The 22,350-nt window shown below is 36.6% G+C and overlaps 1 protein-coding gene across 4 annotated transcripts in view; it reads right to left on the reverse strand.

Moving 5' to 3' along the window:
- PIGN (phosphatidylinositol glycan anchor biosynthesis class N) overlaps positions 1–22,350 on the reverse strand; it is a 1,150,670-nt gene that overhangs the window by 645,197 nt on the left and 483,123 nt on the right. The gene's annotated exons all lie outside the window — the stretch shown is intronic.

Consider the following 22,350-nt stretch of genomic DNA (forward strand, 5'->3'; position numbering starts at 1 on the left):
CAGCACACAAAGTGGAAAGTACAACTAGAAAAAGATGATGATCCCTTAAGTATTACAAACCAGGGAGTGAAGATGCAAAAAGAACATTGATGGGCAATGATTACCAAACATGTGAAGGCAAGCAGATGTCATAAAAGCACTCTAGGATGGAATGGTGTGAAGTAAACTGTCATAGCCTAACTAAGGGTAATGGATAAGGAAAATATAATAAAAAAAAAAACATGCAGCCAGACAATGGCCAAGCAATGATAATATGAATCAAATACTAATAATACAGACATGAAAATAATGTTAATAACAGACTTAATTCAAGGGTTATGCTGAAATATACCAGTTCAGTAGAAGAGGAAAGAAACAGAATGAATCTGGGCAGATAAGATGAATTTTGGAAGAAAAACAAAGTAACAGAGAAAGAAAACCAAGAAAAGGAGGGGCAGAAATGCTGAAGGAAACAAGGCCAAAACAGAAGCTGACAGCCAAGTGGCAAGTGAAGTTCTATGATATTTCTGCTATTAAGAGTTCATAAGGGATCACTGAAAATGAGCAAGTATTTTTCCAGCTACTGTAATTTTTGACTTACACTATGCAGGGACAACATTCTCTCAATAAAGACATGCTAGACTGAAGAGAGACTACATGCCTGTTTAATGCTGCTCAGACTGTAAAGAAAAGCATATAAAAATATGTAAATAACCTGGGCATGCTCAACACTACTGGTATATGTGACACATCCACTGACCTGACTTGTCAGTGTTAGGCCCAAGGAGAGGGAGAAGATAGAACATTAACTACCACAGCAACAACAGTACTGTATAAAGTAGTTTTTAAGGGTCTATGTCACTTGGTCGATGAATGACACTGTAGAGATCACATGACCGACAATGCAGTTCATAGACCATTTTGAATGAATTAACAGTACAGTGAGGATTGGGGAATGTACTCTTAACCACTGTAGTGCAATCTTAGAGTTTGTATATATAATTTTCAGGGGATGTGGGGGGGGGAGGTGCAGGTGGGCTTGCCCCTCTGCAAAAACATTGTTTTTGTGTTGTTTATGTTGATCGATGAGCTACATTGTTGATCATGTGGTCTCGGACAATGTTGTTCATCAATCAGTTGAAATAGATCCCTTTTAATAAACTCTAACAACAGCAGCTACACAATTCACAGTATAATATCTATATCTATATAAATAAATATACACTATGTATGAATACACACACACACACATATATATATATATATATATATACACACACATATTGTTAATACAGATACATTACATACACATTATGTATGAATGCACACACACGCGCATATATATATATATATATATATATATATATATATATATATATGTATATATATATATATTTATATATACACACACACACACACACACACACACATATTGTTAATACAGATACATTACATATATATATATATATATATATATATAGGTGTGTGTGTGTGTATGTGTATATTTTGATATATATATAACGCACACACCATGATTTCTAGGCAGATTCTGAATGCTAGAGGAAGCACGGAAGAACCTAGAACATACAGTAGGCGAGCATGACAGTAGGCGTACACAAAGCATTCAAGCAGAAAACAGCTAACAAAGCTAATGAGAGACAGCTATTCGGTATGTATATTAAGGATAGTGCTCACTAAAAGAGATAGATTTGCTTACCTCTAATCACAGTGTGAGTTGTGACAGGAGTCCCTGGGAATTTGTATAGAAAAGAAAGCAGTCTGCAAGTATGGAAAAGAAACCTTTTCTCCTGAGGAATTAAATGCAACCTGTCTGAATTGGCTTTATCCTACTTACACAGGAAAGCAATAAGAATTCTTCAAATTACTGTAGGCCTTTTGTAATATGTTGATTTGTTCCATGTTCAGAACACAGGCACCTGAAGGCCTGAGGAAATGTTTCTTATTTCTGCTACAGTAAATGCTTACTTTATACTGTTATATTTGCTTTTACTCTGAGAAATATAGCTGAGAAAAGACTGCAAGTTTGAGAACTTGTTTACAAAGTTAATCAGCTTGTTGTATGTTTATGTTTAAAATACTTTCATTTGTTAACAGTAAAGCATTATTTACTACTGAAATCTAAAGCCTCTGTACAGCAAGTGCATGAAAACAGGAAGAAATATTGCTATATATACAAAATAGATGGAGCACATTAATCATATACGTAATAGGTAAGGAAAATGGATCAATCAGATTGCTGTTGACCTGACCATCAAGTGTGCTTGAAGCATGGAAAAAAAACCTAAACCAGGCCGTACAGACCTCAGCTTCAGCACAGATTTTCAACTCCCTCACAGACTTCAAAAAGAAATAAAATAAAACAGGAATCACAAATGTAACACATCTTGAAGCACATTACAGCAAGAAAAACACAAAAAACTCATACTGAAGTACATTACCTGATCAAGAGCTGTAAAAGACATCCAGAAAGGTGAGAATAAAGTCATGATTAAAGTGAGAGCACAAACCCCACAAGCAGGAATTGAAGTAAAACAGGAAGGTATACAAAGCAAATAAAGCAAAAGCATCATTCTCCCTATCTAAAGCAAATAGCCACTCTAACCACGGACTCAAACTTCCCGCATGCACACAAATGCAATAGAATGCCTTCTGCCAGGCATTTTTGACCCAAAATGTAAATCTAATGACAGCCCTCAAAAGTAAAACATTCCATGAATATAAATGCGTATTAAACTTGTATGGAGGGACAGTGCAGAAAAGAAGGAAAATCAAGTATGCTTCTGTGTCCTTATTTTTGAAAATGTACCTGATTTTTCTTCTGTTTTGCACTGTCCCTCCATAGCATATTTCCATAGAAAAGTCTGGCCACTGAATGGTACTTTAGCAGCCAAACTTTTTCTGTTGGTATATGCTTGATTTACAATGAGCATACCTCTCAACCATACTGAATTCCTCTGTATTTACCAGTTTTGAGGGCAAAATAATGGGGTGCCACGAATTCCCGAGTGGCGCCTTTAATTCCCGTTTTTTTTTTTTATTTATTTATTTATTTTAGTATTACAACTTTAAATTTACGGCCAACATCTCCACACATCACCAGCCTATAGGGGACATGCATAAATTACATCAGCTTCATTGGACTGTCATTTTGAACTGTTTTGGAGGGAATATAGCAGACGTTTTCAGTGTCCGCCCAGCACAGGTCAGGATGATCAGCCTCCAGGTAAGAAAAAAAAGAATTGTATGGTATCTGATACTACGGGTCCAGCTTATTTGTATTTAACCGCTAACCACTAATGGCAGAAATCTATTTAAAGCAGACCAGAAAGAGATTCATCATTATTCAGTGCTGGGGGGGGGGGGGGTTTGCTGCCAGTCCTCTTGGGGGTTAAGTATTCGTGCATCTGTTCATGCTAACGGCAGAAATCTATTGACTTATTATTCATAGCAGAGAGTGGTTCCCTCGTATTATTCACGTTATTACTATTCAGTGCTGAGAGGTGTGTGTGTGTGTGTGTGTGTAAAAAATGCGCTAGTTAAGTACACCTGGTGGTTAGTGTTACTCAGGCTCAAACCCTGTACCTTAGGTACAAGAAGCGAGAGCCTGAATTCCCTACCCATACTTGTGATTCAATGTCTGGAATGTTTGGCTGACATAACGTTTGGTCTGTTTCTCTTAAAATTTGTGGTTTTCTGGCAAATCAGTGAGAAATGAATTCACCAAATAATGACAGCCATTTAAGTTCCAGTCTTCATATCTTATCTTCCTATCTTTCAGGAAAGGCATGGTAACAGAAAACATCTTATTCTAGCAACTTTCCAAGATTATACAAGCAATGTTTAAAATGTGTCCCTGTTTTCTGGGCCCTTCTCCTCCCCCCCATACATTTTGGCTTTTTGCAGATTTCTTGTGCTGCATAGTTCTTCAGAAGAGAGAAGTTTAGTGCTGTCTGTTTCTGTTGTTAGTAGCACAACAGGTAGAATACTTGCTTTTGATGCAGAAGGCTGTGGGTTCTACTCCCACAGTATGCATATGGATTGCTAATACTGTACTGTGAGGTATTTTTAAATGGGGTGGATGCTGCAGTCCTGAGAATGCCCTCTTTGGCGGAGATACCTAGTAACTATGAACCTGTTATCAGTTTGCCATCCATTCCCTAATGCAATATTACTAGCTTATCAATTTTTTTAATTTAACATAGGCAATTTATTCTTCAAAGGCAACAGGCACTTTACTTGTAGATGAGACAATGAAATATAAAGTTGTTTGCTAGCAGCAACCTCTTCATTAGTTACAGATCTCTTTAATGTGGAATTATTTAGATGTCTTTTACTTCTGCAAGGACTGTGCATATTTACTGATACTGGTGGATTGCAGAAGTCTGAGTAAACTGTTATGATGGAAATGTTCTGAATTGGACAGTTTTGTCATTATTGGTTCATGCATTTTGTTATACTGCTTACTGGAAAAATGTTGAAAACAATAAACTTAAAACGTGCTCTAACAAGTGTGCTATATTATACAAGGAATATAACTTAATACAATCAGGAAGGTGTATCAAAGAACACATGTATGTTTCATGTGCAAGGGGCCTATAATTTGAAAACAGCCCAAAGGTAATCTTTATCCGCCACTGGCCAGATGCATTTTCTTTGAATGTGGGTTTCAATGCTGTTTCAATGAATGTGAATTTCAAGGGCAGAAAAGTTTTAATGTTAAGTCTATTTTCACTGTGAGACTGTATTGCTTTGTTTAGCAGATGTCTATTAGTGTATGTGCTATAAAATGTAAAATAAAAGTTTTAAATGAAATCCAAAACATCATTGTAGAAGTAAAACAGTATGCACATTACAGTGTTTATGGTAAATAGCCAAGTAATGGGACACTGGAATGGCTGCGGGGGGGGGGGGGCCCATTCGACCCTGATTTTGTGAGGGGAGGAAAAGGGTGGCAAACTCAAAGACAGCCCGGGGCGACAAAAACACTAGCTATGCCACTGATCAGCAGGCCATGGAGAATGACTTTTGGAGGTCCTAGCAAACTATAATATTTTTTGCTAAGATTAGAATATTGCCTACCGTTAAAAGCCCTACTTATACCACAAAACCCACATACTGCAAGTCACCAAAAACAAAATCCTAAGGATCATCTTCTCCCTTCCCAATGAACCTCATTGCTACACATTTAAAAAAATAGTTACTAATTACTACAAGGTCTAGTGCCCTATTTTGGTTGTCTGTTTTTCAGTTTGTGTTTGAAAGTTGGTACCCCACAATTCCATTGGAGTGGGTGGAGCTACATAATTATGTATGCAAAGTTTATGTTAATCAGCATGCAGACTTGTACCTATTTTTCATGGGCCTTTATCCAGATTTTTGATGTTTCCAGGTTGAGAGGTATGACAACGAGCACAATGGTTGGGCTGTCAAATCAGCGTGCTCATTTTTCAATAAAAAAGACCAGTCCTTGTATAATTTGTATTAAAATACACTTCAAACATATAATTATTATGCAAAAAGTACTAAATACGAAATTCAAAACCAAGAAAGATGGGTGACAAAATCACCATCCCTATTTATTTATTTCTAGTTTGTAAACCAGGAGAGTAGATTAGGCAGTTAACCATTTTTATTCACAACCCAAACTCTTAGAAGAGCAGAAATAAATACAATGCTGAGTTTGCATGTAAAGGATGATGTCTTTGAGAAAATACAAAAGCAGAGCACTTGAAAAACAATGTTGAATATACAAACATATGTACAAATCTATTATATATATATATATATATATATATATATATATATATATATATATATATATATATGGGAAGATTTGAATTCTAGTGAACTTTTGATTAGGAATGTTAAAGCAGTAATTATACAGTTTACAATAAGAGATTACTATATTTACATATATATAAAATATGTATAGTACATATGGATTTTCACATGAAATATTTATACTTAAAGAATATGTACAACTTTACAATACATATGCATTTTCACATTATTACTTCACTTTTTTCAGCAGAGGTCAGATGTGTTTTGTGTTTGGTAGGGTGGCTGAGTAATTATATGTATGTTAACATTTATATGCATGTTAAACAGTATCACTAAAGCATTTGCAAGCCCTAGAAGGAAGGATGTCTGAATTCATACCCCTAGAGAGATTAGAAGCCAGTGCTTTACCTGAACTATGATCAATAACCAAGTCTGTACCCCAAAAAGGATGAATGACATGTACCATGTCCAAAGAAAAATAAATGACCAAATTCAATGCCCAAGTTCAGAATATTTTAAAATCAAAAAAGCAAAGCATCAAATTGAGAGCAAAACATCTAAGCTAAATTCATGCGATGTGCATAGCCAGGCCACTGGTCCAATCCCAGCAAGGCTTCAGAAATGCTGAAGAGCACTCAGAGCACTTAATTACAAATGATCCAAATTCTTATCACAAAAGTGCTTATCATACATTCAATGGGTGAAAGCAGATTAACTAATACAGGATAGAATGTCAGCCTGCAATAGGACACACAAAATCACTCAAACATGGCAATCATACCCATGGAAAATTTTGCAGGATCACCGATTCACCTCTGGCCTGTCTTTGGGAAGGAGGAAACTGAGGCAGCTGGTGAAAGCCCACTTAGGGAAAGGGAAGACATGCAAACTCCACAAAGAAGACACTTTAGTCAAGAAACAACCTGAACACCTAAGCACTGGGAGGTGGCAACATTAACCACTATACCACTGCTTACAACATTATCTAATCTGACTTAATTCACACAGTAAACTACAGCAGACAAAACTGTGAGTGCTGCATATGAAATGTTAATCTGCACATGGCAGTTTCACATTTGCTTTAGTTTTCTGCATTATCTGCAATAAAACTAAGCAAATGATCTGTTTGCAAAAGCAAAACACTCACTTCTAGTCTTCAACTCCCTACTGTTTAATATGGTAACAGAAATACTGAGGAATGCAAGTTTGAAATATTTAATTCAAAACAGGCAGAATTTCCCATTTTCTTTCCATTTTTTCAGTGGTTTCATCAGATAAGTGCTAATTACTCATTAAAATCTCAGGAATTTAATCTCAGCAAAGGGGTGAGTCATATATGCCTACAAATTGTCAGAGCTGTGGCTGCAGATCTCATCAGTACATTCACAGCAGTATAAATCCTTTGGTTATGTGACAGACTATCATATTCATAGTAACGCCAGTTGTGAAATACTGTCTTTCTGTCAGATTCACTTAAAGTTGGTACTCTGTCCTTTACCAGAAAAAACTCTGGTGCTATATGGGCTAGGTAAGGCACTGAAAAGAAAAAATATAGTGGGCAAAAGGAGTTTTGACTGCCTTGCAAAAAAAATGACATCAACTTCTTGGATGCATTGCAAGCAACCTTAATAGTACCTTTAAAACACAGAGCATCTGACATCCTAAGGATGAGGTTCAAAAAGATCTATTTACAAGTCTGCTATGGGAGTTGTCCTATATGATACCTTAGAAACCCATTGCATCTCTTACAAACCTGAAAAGACATTAAACATTTGGGACATTGGTAACAAGACAAAAACTCCTCACAATCAAGGAAGGTTGAAATAGTGAAGAAGTGGAAAATGACCTCAACTAGTCTTTCATTTGCATAGTGTCTCTCTCAATGTCCAAATGAAATGTAGTAGTCCTTCACAGGCAAGCTTTACAAGGGTAAATACGCATTTTGACACTATTTTTGACATCCCTTGAGGAAGAAATGTCTAAGAGTTTGAAACTGACTAAGGCAGGCTTTACTGATAAGGATTCTGATGGGGATTTCAGTGAGCTACAATGACACTGCAGAGTACTAAGGAAATTACATACATTTGATGGTACAGGACAAGACCTTTTTCCTGAATTGAATTTATCAGTTATTCATTGATCACCATGGACAGAGACTGTTTACATGATCCAGCAAGGAGATGACTGTGGAGACATGTATGACATTTGATAGACTCCCACCACATGAATTGGAAGGGATGCAATGCAAAAACTCTCCTTTACTAGAGATTATGAAGTCCAAGAAAAATGCAAATATACTTGACCTAGTCAAAACCAATGAAAACTTCAACAGAGGCAATGAAATCTCCAAGAGCAACATTTTCTACTCTTTGAACAAAACCTACCTTTCTGTCTTCTTTTTGTGTGCTTAACAAAAAGAGGTGAACCAATCTATAGGAAAGTCCCCAGGAATAGATGTTATTTTTTGTGGACGTTTGAAAGCTAGGGGGGAAAAGACAAAGATCTGGAAGGTTTTGTTTAACAGTATTTTATGAGGAGAAGAAGTACCAATGTCCTGGAAGAAAGCAGTGGTAGCTGTAATACCTAAAGAGGATAAAGATCTATCAGACCCAGCTTCATATAGGCCCATTTCAATATTAAACCATGACTATAGTGTTCATGTCTGTAATGGATAAAAGAATGACAAAATTAATGCCAAAATTGACAGATATGGATCAATGTGGTTTTGTGGAAGGGAGGCAAACATTTGCCAATATTAACAGAACACTAATGAACCAGAGGGAAGCAGAATGTAAGAAGATGCCATTGTTGTTGGTGGGTCTTGATGCAGAGAAAGCATTTGACAGAGTAAGCTGGACCTTTATGAGCAGGGCAATAGAAGCATTTGCATTTCCTGAAAAAATTATAAGGTTGATTAGGAGGATATATGAAGGATCAGAGGAGAAAATTCACGTGTGTGGGGTCCTCTCTGATAATTTCTTCTTGAGCAGAGGAAACCAGGCAGGGGTGCCCTCTTTCCCCTTTGTTGTTCACATTATATTTACCACCACTGGCAAAGAAAATAAGGGACTCAAAAATTCAAGAATATAATTGACATGGTAGTCAAGAAAAGCTGTCTTTATTTGCAGATAATATTATTTCATACCTGCCAAAACCAGAAAGAGACATTACAGTGTTGTGGAACATTTTAAGACAGTTGAAAATCTTTTCGGGATACAAAATTAATTAAGCTAAAAACAAAGGCAATAGCAGTAAATTATGTACCCACACACAAATTGGTTCAGCAATATCTGTATTTATGGGGACATGATAAAATGAAATATTTAGGAGTATGGATTAAAAATTATTCTAGTGTGGCAGCTAAGGATATGTGGTAAAAGACTAAATAAAAGATAATACAAAAACTGAGAAAATGGAAGCTTTGTTATATGGATATAGGGATCTACTTCAGATGTTCGACATTCCAAAACGCTGACTTTCATGTGGCCAAGACAATATGAGCGACATTTTGAAAAGTCAAACATCTCCAACATAAAGTAAAACACACAAAAACACTTCACTAACTGCATTTAGCAGGGGGGCCAAGCCCTCTACACCCCAACACCCCCTGCTACTTAAATATTCCTACTCCAAGATCGCACTTCAGTGGAGAAAAGGGAAATCTCCTGGTTCTGTGCTGTATAGGGATCTTCGCTATACATGTTCGACATTTCAAAATGTCGATCATATGGTCTCGGCCATATGAATGTGCGTTTTGAAATTTTGAACATATCAAGTAGTAAGGATAGTAATATACAAGCAGTCAAAATGTTTTAGTCCCTTTAGTCTTATACACAGGTCAGGCATAGTTTTATCAACAGAGGAGAAGTTGTGGACAGCAATTAATAAACAGCTGAAGGACTTTATCTAGTAGGGGAAGACAGCAAGAGTCAAGTGGGATAAGTTGATTCTTACAGCAGAACAGGGCAGAGATTGGGATTACCCGATTTGAAGGGGTATTTTCAGAGCTACACAGTTAAGGCTCCTATATGTAACACAAGCAGAAAACTATAATTCAGAGTGGAAAGGGATGTTGTTGAAATGGGGGGGGGGGCTCAAGAAACAAGGAGAGACTGAGATTTTGGATGCAGGCCTTTAAGGAAAATAACAATAATCATATAGAATATCATATCCATAAAGTAGCAGAAAGTATTCTAAGAACTAAGCCAACATACGAATGGACAAAGGAGATTCTGCTGATAGGGATGACAGCAATTACAGACACAGACAATAGCCAAGAGGGGGCTGTAACTTATTGGAGAAAACTGGCAAAGGAACCAAGGTATTGGGAGCAAATAATTGAGAGGGAAAGGTAATAGAATGGGAAGAGGCCAAGAATGTATTTGGACTGCAGGTTCTCTATCAAAGACTGATATCAAAGTATAGGCAAAGAGAAAGAAATAGGGGGGTCCTAAATGAAAGACCAGCACTGGTACAGATTTTAGCAGAATCTAGAACAGAGGCTGCCATTAAAAAAGGAATAATTCGTAGAGCATATAAAATACTGTGTGATAACTAGAAGAATCAATCAGAGGAGGTTGGAAAGGACTGGGAAGAGAGATTAGATAAGCAATTCACAAAGAAACAATGGCAGGATATATGTATGTCTCCCAAATATGCAAAAAAATCTTGAAGATTTACAATTTTTGCTTGGAAATGTTTATATAGATATTTTTATATCTCAAGCAAACAACAGATAATGTTTCTTCAGGAAGACAGCAAATGTTGGAGGTGTGACGGGGAAGAAAGAGGTACTTGGGAACATATTTTCTGGGAGTGCAGTGGGTTGGTGGATTTTAAGGATTCTCTACAGGATGCACTGTTGGAGATGGTGGGTGGGCAGATTGGTGTGATGAGAGAGATGATTTTTCTGAGTTAAGATACAGAATCAGAATTGCCTAGACATGGTAAGGCCTTGCTGTGTCTAATTATGGCAGCTGCCAAAAAAAAGCAATTACTAGAAAATGGAAATGAAAAATCTAAACCAACTTCATTAAAAGTAGTGAATATAGTAACAGAGACAAAACAACTGGAATTGAGATCTTTAGAAAAGGGTAGAAGCAAACTACAAATGAAAAATGGGAACTGTGGGAACAATACATACAGGAGAGGAATGAGGTTTAAAAGAAGGCATGACTTGAGCTATGTTATGTCTGATTGAAAATGACCGAGTAGAATATAAGTGATGTTTGCAACTGGAGTGTGTTAGTATGGCTTGTGAGATAAAATGCTTGCTACTAGGACTGTGTTGATGTGGTTCATTTTCATTTATATAAATGTATGATTGCTTATGTCAAAAGTGATGGTTTAATAAAGACGTTTCTTGTTTAAAAAAGGGGCAGGAATTGAATAATTTATGTAATGTTGCTTAGGTTATATGATACAGCAATATATATGAAGTATAATGTTTGTTAAAAAGAAGTTATGTACTCACCATAATGTTCCATCTGAGTAGTTGTACTTCATTTGTCTTCAACCTTTGGGCTTCGGATCTGACATGGAGAGAGCTCGGATCACAGATGCTAACTATGCGGCCGTGTCGGATCCATGTTGGATCCGAAGCCCAAAGGTTGAAGACCAAATGAAGTCAACTACTTCAGATTGCTAATTTAACACAGTTTGATTACTTTTGTATAAATGTAAATTTGCCTATGTCACGGGTGATAATTCAATAAAGGTGTTAAAAAAAAGAGGTGATGATGGCAATGTTTCTTGCTGGACAAAGAAGAAAATGTGTGGTGCCTACATTTTAGGATTTTCTTTACCATTAACCCTTAACCCTTAAAAGGACTTTTTACATTTCTTCTGATAAACTAAGGACATCCTATTTGAAGTTTAGTATAAGAAGTGGAATTCTTCGCTTATGGTTACACCTCAAAACAGTGCAAACAAACAGAAACTGTGCTGCTGTAACAACTTTCTGACTACAACCACATGATTTAATAGTAACTCAGAATATTTTTTTTTTAATCTGGGCAAAAAGATTTAGGTAGTTAACATTTAAAAAAAAACAGCAAACACAAACTTTAGCTCTTGTCCATGATCAGTAGAAAAGAGATGTGAATATCTAGGGAGGAGCTCCTGAATGCATTTTACTGATGATGTTGGGGTAGCCTTAGGGATGCCTGCATAAAAAAACAAAATTGCTAAAGGCTCATCTCAGAGACACCCCCACCTGCTGGAGGACTATTCAAATGATATTTATAGCAACAGCAAGAAAAATGGCAATAGTCTGGGTGATTCTGCAAAAACTTCAAATAAGTTTGTTTACTTTATTAAGTTAATTGTGTTGAGTTGGATTAATTACTTATTAAGTACATGATGGTTTACAGTTCAGATTTGTCATTTTAAAACTGCTTATAAGTATTGGCTAGTGAATCAAATGTTGGTATCTTGCAGACCAGTGGACAGTTTAGTGATTTAAATTTCAACATCTTGCAAATTTATTTTCTGATTTATTGTTAGTCTACAACATTCAAGAAGGAAGGAATTTAAAGTGCATTATTTAGGCAAATTATTTTAGGTTTTGCAAATTTAAGTTCTGAAGTGCTCTAAAACTATCATTTTAGCATTATTTACTTAATTTTTGACGGGAATATTTAAGATGAGAATCTACTTTATATATATATATATATATATATATATATATATATATATATATAGCTGTATGTATATGTATACATATATAGATATATATATATATATATATATATATATATATATGTGTGTGTGTGTGTGTATACACATGTACACACACACATATATATATATAAAAATATAGATACATAGCTTGATAAAGGTAAACATTCTTATATTCATTTACACTTTTGCGTTTCAATTTCATTTCTTAACTTTAGTGTAGGGTTTTATGGAAAAAGCTACCTTATTTTCTGTGTTCTTTATCTAAGCACAGAAGATGTTAAATGTCTATCTGCTGCTTAAAGACTTAAATCTGGAGGATTTTATGTCTGTATGTGGAACAGCCATTTAGAATACAAAACTACTGGTACATATCTTTATTGTTTTTCGGTAGATGTTGTTGAAATGGGTTAGGTGTTACTTGTGTGTCCTCAGGTAGACAACAAACCTTGGAGGTGTGAGGGGAAGAAAGAGGTACTTGGGAACATATTTTCTGGGAGTGCGGTATCACATTTCTTTCTTCTTTTTCCTCCTGACTGCCCCATCGTGCTGAATGCAGTTCCCTGCTCACCTCTGTTTTCCTCTTCTCTGGAGTAGCTGCCAGCAGGTCAGTGAACACTGTTGAGACAAAATGTCTAACTAGGAACTAATAAATTATAAAACAATAAAAAAACAAGAGATGCAAGAAGAGCACAGGATGAAAACAGTATTAGAACCTGTCGGAAAGGGAATAGTTGGGTAGGAGTCTGGGCCAAACAGCTTTAGAGCGACAGATGATATGTGTCTATAGTACACTAGAAAATTTCAAGGGAGAATATGAAAAACAGAGAGGAGATTGAACTGGGTACGATACAGAAACATAAGAGAGATCATTGGGAAGGAGAAAAGGTTGAAAGTAGTACGGAAGAAAAAAGGATATGATTAGAGACTATCACAGAACTACAGGTGATTCAGTTAGAAAATGACACCTATAGGTGGGTGAAGAAGCCAGAAAAGAGAAGACAAGATGGAAGACAGCATAATGGTTAAGCTGTTTACCACAGTCGCAATGTACAGAGTCTGGTACTCACCTTTTTAATAGGGAAATTGGCTAAGCTTAAAATGGCCCACAAGGACAGCAAACCTAGTACTTCTACATGAAACTATAAACAAAGCCAGTGAGGAAGGACAGCAAGAGACAGAAATGACAAGTGATAACATGGAGACAGAGACAGAGGTGATCACATGGCAGGCATCATAAGAGGAAAAGCAGAAAGAAACTGTGGACAGGAACACACACTCTGAATGATGGGAGTGACAAAGGGGAAAAAGAAAAAGGATTAGGTACCCAATACAGAGACACAGCAGTCAACAGATCAGCATGAGGAGGGAAGGAGAGCAGATGGATAAAGAATCTAAGGGTAATAGTAAGAGTGGGGACCAAGCTGGTAGAAAGAAAATGGGAAGAGTGGAAAAGACATCAGGTGCAGTACTGGATGGTAAGCAGCCAATATGGAGTGGCTAGAATGAAAAAAGTTGAAGTTTGGAGGGTTATAACATGGGACGTGAAAATAATGGAGAGGAAAGCCAGTACAGGGACAGACAGGGGAGATTTGCTGGCTGCAAAATGAATCACCAAGAAGATTAAGAGTCCTGGTGAGGCAGACAGGACAGAAAAGGTTACAATGAAAATAGTCTAAGGGTTAAGACTTTTGTGAAACACAAGAGGAACTAACACAGGTACCCACCAAAGGACAGCGGTAGATGCAAGTTCTATATACAACAAAATCATTGCTCCATCAGAGGTTCTGACAGTCCCACCCTTCATCACTCCTATTGATCCCCTCTATGTTCCAGTTCAACAATGAGCATCACATTTCTTTATTCTCCCTCCTGATTGCCCCATCATGCTGACTGCAATTCCCTGCTCAGCTCTGTTTTCCTCTTCTCTGGAGTTGCCTCTCACATGACCAAAACGGAGATGCGAAAAAAATGCCAAGAATGGGATAGCATTCTCAGAGTTGTGACTTGTGCCAGCAGCAAACATGCCAAAGAAATGGGTTACAAGTATAATGACAGTCTTTTGCAGTAAGAGCAAACAGCATGAGACTGTTAGGAGAATCTGGTGAGTTCTAACAGCAAGATCGGCTCTATGCAGGCAGGAGCAGGCTCCAAATTTAGCCCAAAAGAGACAACAGTGCTCAGAGATGAGCTGGAAAGATGCACATTCATGACTATACCACTAAACTAAGAAAGATGTTGGAGAAGATGTTAAAGAAACAGGACAGGGAAGGCAGGCACTAGACAAAATGAGAAAATGGACACTCAGTTGTTAAAGTTCTGGTTTATTATTGTGCTAATTAAACTAACACTAGCAAAATGAAATGGCAAGTAAAAACATTAAATATAAAACAAACTAGAATAAGAAAAATATTCAGTTCAAATATTAAGAGAATGACAGTTGGCTAACTATTAAAGTATTAAAAAGTTAAGTCAAAAAAAAAATATGACTGCAGGAACCCCCTAGAGCAAGCCTAGGTTGGACAAAGCCTGAGTCACTGTGGTAGCAAACTACAAAGCTGCAGCACCAGATAAGTGAAAGCTATAACATGATATATCCAAACTGTGCCCAAATAACTGATAGCTTCCCCAGGGAGGCTAAGCAAAGTGCATGTAGGAGCCAATAAGGAGCCATGTGCTCATTAAGGTAAGACGGCCCCATGTCATTCAGGGCTTTAAACCCTAACAACACAATCCTGAACACAATATGAGAATGTACAGGCAGGGTACTGAATTTTGGAACATGGAGAAACATGATGATAGTAATGTGGTATAAAAGTTAAGTACTTTTTAGCATATTATAGTTATTGCTGTGATCCACTATGAACCCATTTCAACCTCAGTCTGGGTTTCTGAACAGGAGGACAAGTAGTACAGCACAGTACATTAAACTATTCTTGACAGAAAACAATTTAGAATTTTGCAAAGACTGACGGTAATTAAGTCTGACATGAGGTAACCCAAGGTATAGGGCATTAAAGTAGTCAAGCCACAAACAGCCCCAAGCATGAGAGCATCCTACGGTGGTAGTGACAGAATTATATAAAGTAAAACTGGTTTCCCCCTTAGTGATAACATGTATTTGATAGAAAAAAATATATAATTTGGTAGAACTGTTTTTCTTTCACAGTAACAGAGGTTTGGTAAAAACTGCTTTCTGTCATAGTAACAGTGTGATATTTACAGAAACAGCATGTTACACAGCATCCTCAAGTAGAGAAAAGAAATATGCAGTAAACAAGTATGATTAGCTTAACAGAATGTGCTTGTATGGAACAAAAAGTATTATACTTCTGAATGTTTTTGTAACAAATGGCATTGACAATAGAGGCTTGTTGAAATATCATAAACAGTTGAATGTATACAGATATTCAAGTGAATAAACGTGCTAAAGGGAAATGGCTAACACAGTAGAAAAATTTACAGATTATCTTATCAATTAAAGAACATTTCGACCTGCTGATAAACCAGTTTTCTCTGGATGAGATAAGGATGCAGACAAAGAATGCTTCAATACAGGAAAATAATGTTTCATCAAGGATGAAGTTTAAAACTAGATAAAAGTGAGTGTAAAAGAAGTGTCTGGTGGACATTTTGTAATCTGAGTCATCTGAGGAAGTGTGTGTATCTGACAGTAATATGTGTTATAAAGAAAATGTTATAATCTTGACAATGGTGCTTGGTCAGCTTGTTTCAATAAGCCTTTCAGTAAATACGAATATATAGTTGTACAGTATCTTAGTCTGTGTAAGCTGTTGTTAATTGATTTTAACAGGTAGCAGTTGTCTTATCCAAGAGATATTCCTCAGGCAATAATAAAAAAAAAAAAAAAAAAACTTGAAGATGGCTAATGAATTTGGTGGCACACGTTTTAGTTAGCCAGTGATTCAAATTCACACCTACATTAGATGCCTTACTAAACATCTTCTACCTATGATTTTCAGATGACACAAGCTAGAAAAAAATGAAGCCACAGAGCTACTGAAACTGTCAAGAATAGCCAAGTCCTCAGTCTTATAGGTTCACAGGTGTTTACTTGGCATTGATCTGTGAGAATATTAAGAAGCCTAACCTTACATTCTCATGGTAGGTTTTAGCCCTTATATGTTGCATATGAATAACTCAGAGATGGGGTAAATAAGGACACATATGAGGAAGAGTGTGGTGCTAAACCAGGGCTGAATTAGTGGTTACCCACTCATTTGTCCAAATTACATTTGAACAGAGTAACAGAAGTACTTTACTTTCTATGTTGAGTGGAAGATAGTAAAACAGAAATGGTTTTCTCTATGATACAACCTCCAATGTGTTCTATTTATGATACAAGAGAAATTGAGATTCCTTCCGTAGGTGTTTATGCAACCAGTGGACTTACAAATGTGTAATAGGTCTGACAGAACTAAGTCTACTGAAGCTCTATATGTGAGCTAGCACTAATAATTTTTTTACAATAATTTTGGCAATTATGGCTTATGTTGGCACCAATATTGAAATAAATATTTGTTTTCTTAGCTTTTGTTTTTTTTTTTTTGTTTTGTTTGTTTGTTTTACTTTTGTGTTGTGGCAACTTTGCTGTTTTTTGGAAGAGTTTTCAACAGTCAGTCTTGGATATGTTGAGCTTCAGAAGAATACTTCTCATTCAACATGGATAACACTCAAATTCTCAGCAAGAAAATGGATGACTGCAATACGCTCATTTGGAAAGGGAAGTAAATCTGTATATCATCTGAGCAGAAGTGAAAATACAGACATCTCCACTTAATCAGTTCATCCAGGTGCAATACATACAAAGTATCTCATAGTCTGAACTGAAACCATGTGGAGCCCCCACATTCCAAAGAGTAGAGAGGAAAATGTCAAGGAAGGTGGGATGAAAACTACTCAAAAACAGTAGTGGAAAGAACACAGTAAGATCAAAGCTGATCCAGCAAGTCACTGTTGGTCAACTGTGTCAAATGCCAAAGGAAAGTCAACGAGTACTAAATGGAATAAACACAATGATAGTTAAATATAAGGATATCACTTGATCCCTAATAAGGGCAGTCTTAATGCTATGGTGAATCTGAAATCCAGACTGAACTGGACCAAGAAGACCATAAAACTTAAAATGAAATTCAAGTTGCACACAGACAACGTTTTCAATCACCTTGTCTTGCCAATAAACAGAAGATTAAAAACAAGATGGCACTGATCAGAGACACTTGGATCCAGAGAAGTTTTCTTAAGGAGTAAGACTGCCAGGAAGATTGCCAGGACCTCCAAAAAACAAATGAAAAAAAAACCTCAAGATAAATAACTTGCTCCAATGCATCCAAGTGGGAAGCAATCAGACTGGAAGCACATTTGTCCAGACTGCTAGATATTAAGACATATACCTTAAGCAGGGAAACAGAGACCTCAAAATTCTTCTCTAAGGGAACAAAAGAGAACCAAAAGTCAAGACTCCAGTAGTGCCCAAGGATTCGGTTTTAGACTTAATGGAAGCAAACATCAACAATGATGGAAGACACGCTGGATGCTATAACTCACCTTCAGGGGTCTATATTACAACCACGAAAGTCCTAAACAGCGAACATGGAATTATCGACACATATTACTCGAACCGTAAATACACCAAACACCCTAAACCGGAAAATTTAAAATCTCGAACCGTCATAGTTGTCCAACCCCCCACTGCGCACTACATACTACCTACCCAAACAAAATAAATAAACCACATACATACACTAACCAAAACCCTACTTCTAACCCTACACTAAACCTTACATACATTACTGTCTATGCACTTTCCTTAACCCGCACCCTAACCCTAAGGTCCATAACTATCGCACACTTACCTTACGGAGCTATACCCAAACAAAATAAATAACCCACACACATACACTTAACAAAACCCTACTTCTAACCCTACACTAAACCTTACATACATTACTATCTATGCACTTACCTTAACCCGCACCCTAACCCTAAGGTCTGTAACTACCGCACACTATTACTGTCTATACACTTACCTTAACCCACACCCTAACCCTAAGGTCCATAGCTATCGCACACTTAGCTTACGGAGCTATACCACAGAAGGGCCAACCATGACGATTTGACATTTTGGATTTCGTGCTTCAGGACGATCTGTGTTTTCGCGTTTCGACATATACATGTTGAGGTTTCCGTATTTGGGTAAGTGGACCTTCGTGATTTTAATAGGGAACCCACCTTCAGTCATTTCTTTACAACAGAGCAAAAACATTCTGATGAAGAACCAAGCCTGACAAATTAGCACCATAGTCCTGTATAATCTCCAAAGATAAGAGTAGAAAGAACATGCACAATCACAGCCAGATCTTCATAATTTCAGAGTAATTACTGCTGGAATAGGGAGAGGATCAGGACAGCATTCAGTTCAAAGTAACCATGGGGCTGGACTGAATATCTAGGCCATAAATACATGGTGAAAGGATGGGAGTTTTACCACATAGCAGCAGCACATATTTCCTCAACAGAAACTCTCTTTAAACAAGCAGCCAAGTCTGATAATCCATTTACAGAAATGAGCTTAGCAGATCCAGGAAGATGACCCCCTTGTTTGTTAGCAAATAATGCAATGAGCAACTTTGATGACATGGCCTTCTTAGTTACAATCTAGGCAGCCCTGGACAAAAAAAAAACTACTTTCACCGCTACATTAACATGTGGGCCACAACCTAATCTGAATTATCAAGTTCAGTGCGAAACGGTAACAGCAAAGGTAAATCAGGTGCTGGGATATGAAAAGTGAACGAATCATTTACAAAAACAGCACAAATCCTCACAGCATTTTAGCTTTATACCTTCTGGTGGTATTACACTGCAAATATATTGGACTTGAAGCAGTATGCTGAGACAAACAAGCAGAAGAGAAATATTCGAATCCTTGATTAAAATTACGGGTCATTATGTGCTATCACTTGTTTAGGTATTCCACAAATTGAAAAGAGCAGTTTAAGCTCATTGACCATAGTGTAATGCTATGGTAACTTTCAATGGCAAAGCATCTTGGCACTTTCAGTAATAGCTAATACAGAACAAAAAATTGAGATTATGTTAAAACAAGTCATTTTTTGATACCATCCAAAGTAACACTGGAATTGAATTTGGTGCCAGTTACACAGTAAACAATTTTGAACCATATGTACTGTTTGTGTTGTCATATGTCTCTTACCTGCTCTTTTTCATTTATTCATTCTCAAATGAAACTCATGGATTTTTGAAGCATTAAACTATGATGGAATTATGACTTTCCCACCTCTGAACTACATAACCTGAATATATGACAGTTCTCTGAAAATATAATATGGCTACATGAAATGTTGCAAATACTTCTTACAATCTGTGCAACAAGTCATTGTAGCTTCTTTTGATACCTGCATTTCTTTGTTTTCCTTGGTAGCTGTCCTCAGCTCTTATAGATTTGTAGAAATTACTAGTATTTTTGACACAATACACAGAACTTCTAATTTTTTTCCAGCAAATCTTCCTCGCATTCACCCAGACATGTTTTATAGAAATGTTAAAAATTCACATCAGTCAATCCAGCTTACATTGATTTTTCATACCATACTGTTTGTGTCATCAAAATTCTTTACAATCTTGCAGACAAACCATAAAGTAACTTTTTAATGATATCCTGTAACAGTTTACAGTCTGTCTCCACTTTAGTGCATCTTCCATACATGTAATCATGGAATTAATAACATCTAAATACAACAGTTAGCATTTCTTTCTAAATATGCATGCATCTGGTGTGTGCATCAGTCAAAGCACTAGGAACATATGCAGTTAGCATGCCTTCCTGCAGCAGTACTGCTCTTAGGTATTTTTGGTTTGCATTCACTTGAAGCATCATACGTAATGCTGAAACAAATATTTAAATGTAGATGAAGCAGTTTACTAGCTGCTTTAGTAATTCAAAACTTTTAATTTGCACATCATTCCAGCTCCAAATCACATCCACTCTAGCAGCTGTCTTTAAGGTACAATTACATTTGACAAGTTAGGAGGGAAATTGAGCAGGTATTGTACTACCCTCAAGAAGCTCATTATAGAGGGTTTCTCTGTCGAAATATGAATACTACCAGCAGCAGCTCCTTGCCAGCATCTCGTTAGAGACCATTAGCTCCAAGAAGACGATCCATGCATTTCGGTAAAGATATAACAATCTGAAATTTTGCTGAATGCAGTTTTCGACTTTATAATCCAAGTCTATTAAATTAATCAATTTCATCCATGCCAACATGTAAGTAATTACACTTACAACTCCTTCTAATAATTTAATCATACCAGTTGTAGCTCTTTGTAACACTTAGGATTTGAAGAAATGCCACATGGTAGCTTCAAGCATCTTTATACGGAAACAGTGAGTTGAATATACACAGCTTTGAACCAGCTTTGTCTAGCTTGATTAGCCAAAACATTGATTACCATCCAGCAATCATCACTGTCCACAGTGGATAATGTTCCTCAGAATCCTTCTGCTGAAGGTCTTGTTGATCTAAACAGATGCCAACTTTATCTTGCTTCATAAACATTACCACACTATTGACCCGTCCTGTATTTAGCAATCACTCTCATCTGTCCCATATGCTTAAGGTCTTATTCCATTTGTCCCTTCACAGCTATAGGTACTCTACATGGGGGGTGTACAGGTTTCCATAAAGGCAATCAAAATGTATTAAACATATTCTGTCTGACCACAACTTCACGTAATTACCTTTTAGTCTACAGTGAAGAACAGTGTTTTTCTCAAGCACAATGGGATTGTTTTTTGCATAGGAATGCTACGCACTTAATGGGAAGTTCCTCTTTCCCCCACTGTTTTATGACCATACTCTTGGTATATATAAGTTCAAATGGTGTTAGGGAATGCAGGGGACTTGACCTCTGCAAAAATGCCCATTTAATGTTTGTGCATAGGTTGTGGAGGGAATGTGTATTTAAATATTTTGTGACTGGATAACATTTATAAGAAATACTTCATGTCAGCTGTTCACAGGGGAAGTGCATGTATCACTGATAAAGCTGCTGGTGACAGATTAACATATTTACATATTTTGCTTTCACTGAAACTGTAATGCTACTTCTTGAAATGCAGTCAGACACCTTATTTTTTATGCACATTTCATTTTGTGTCCTGGGAACATGTACACAAGCAGATATTTAGCTTGCAAATTAATGCTAAACTCCTAAACATAGATCAGACATTATATTAGGGTCTTCTGTTTCAAACCAAAATACAACAGATGCATCAGTTATATACAGTTTCTCTGACCAGACTTCTTTTTCAGTCATACAGCCTTACTTTATTTTTTAAATCTCACTTCTGACCGGATTTTGCACTGCATTCATAGAAGTAATGTCGACAGTATTGACAAGCATTTTCGATTTCACATTATTTCTGGTCGCTAACACATTCGCTTTCGATTTCTGAAACTTTTTTTTGTTAAAGCACATTTTTGCACAATGGATATAGCACCAACTATTCTAACTTAATCTTCTGCCTTATGTTACCACATTGGGTTCTTGTTGTCAAAGCATGCACACTTGGTGTAGTCGTTAGCTACTTACTTATCACTAGACACAGTTTCTACTCACTTTCAGTCTGTCAGCTTTTCATAATTTCATGCCACCAGTCAATGATTTAAGTTCACATTTGTTAGTTTCTCAAACAACGCATGCCAGTCACTTTTTTCAGGTGTCAGGTTTGATTATTTTAATAATCTGCTCCTCTGTAGCCATTACTTATGTTACAATTTTATTTTTGATTACTGAATCACACCACTCTACAAATTTAAAATCATGCTGTTTCAGATCAGTCAC

Source organism: Protopterus annectens, chromosome 3.part0 (assembly GCF_019279795.1).
Source record: "Protopterus annectens isolate FY-2018-M chromosome 3.part0, PAN1.0, whole genome shotgun sequence".
Taxonomy (NCBI): Eukaryota; Metazoa; Chordata; order Ceratodontiformes; family Protopteridae; genus Protopterus; species Protopterus annectens.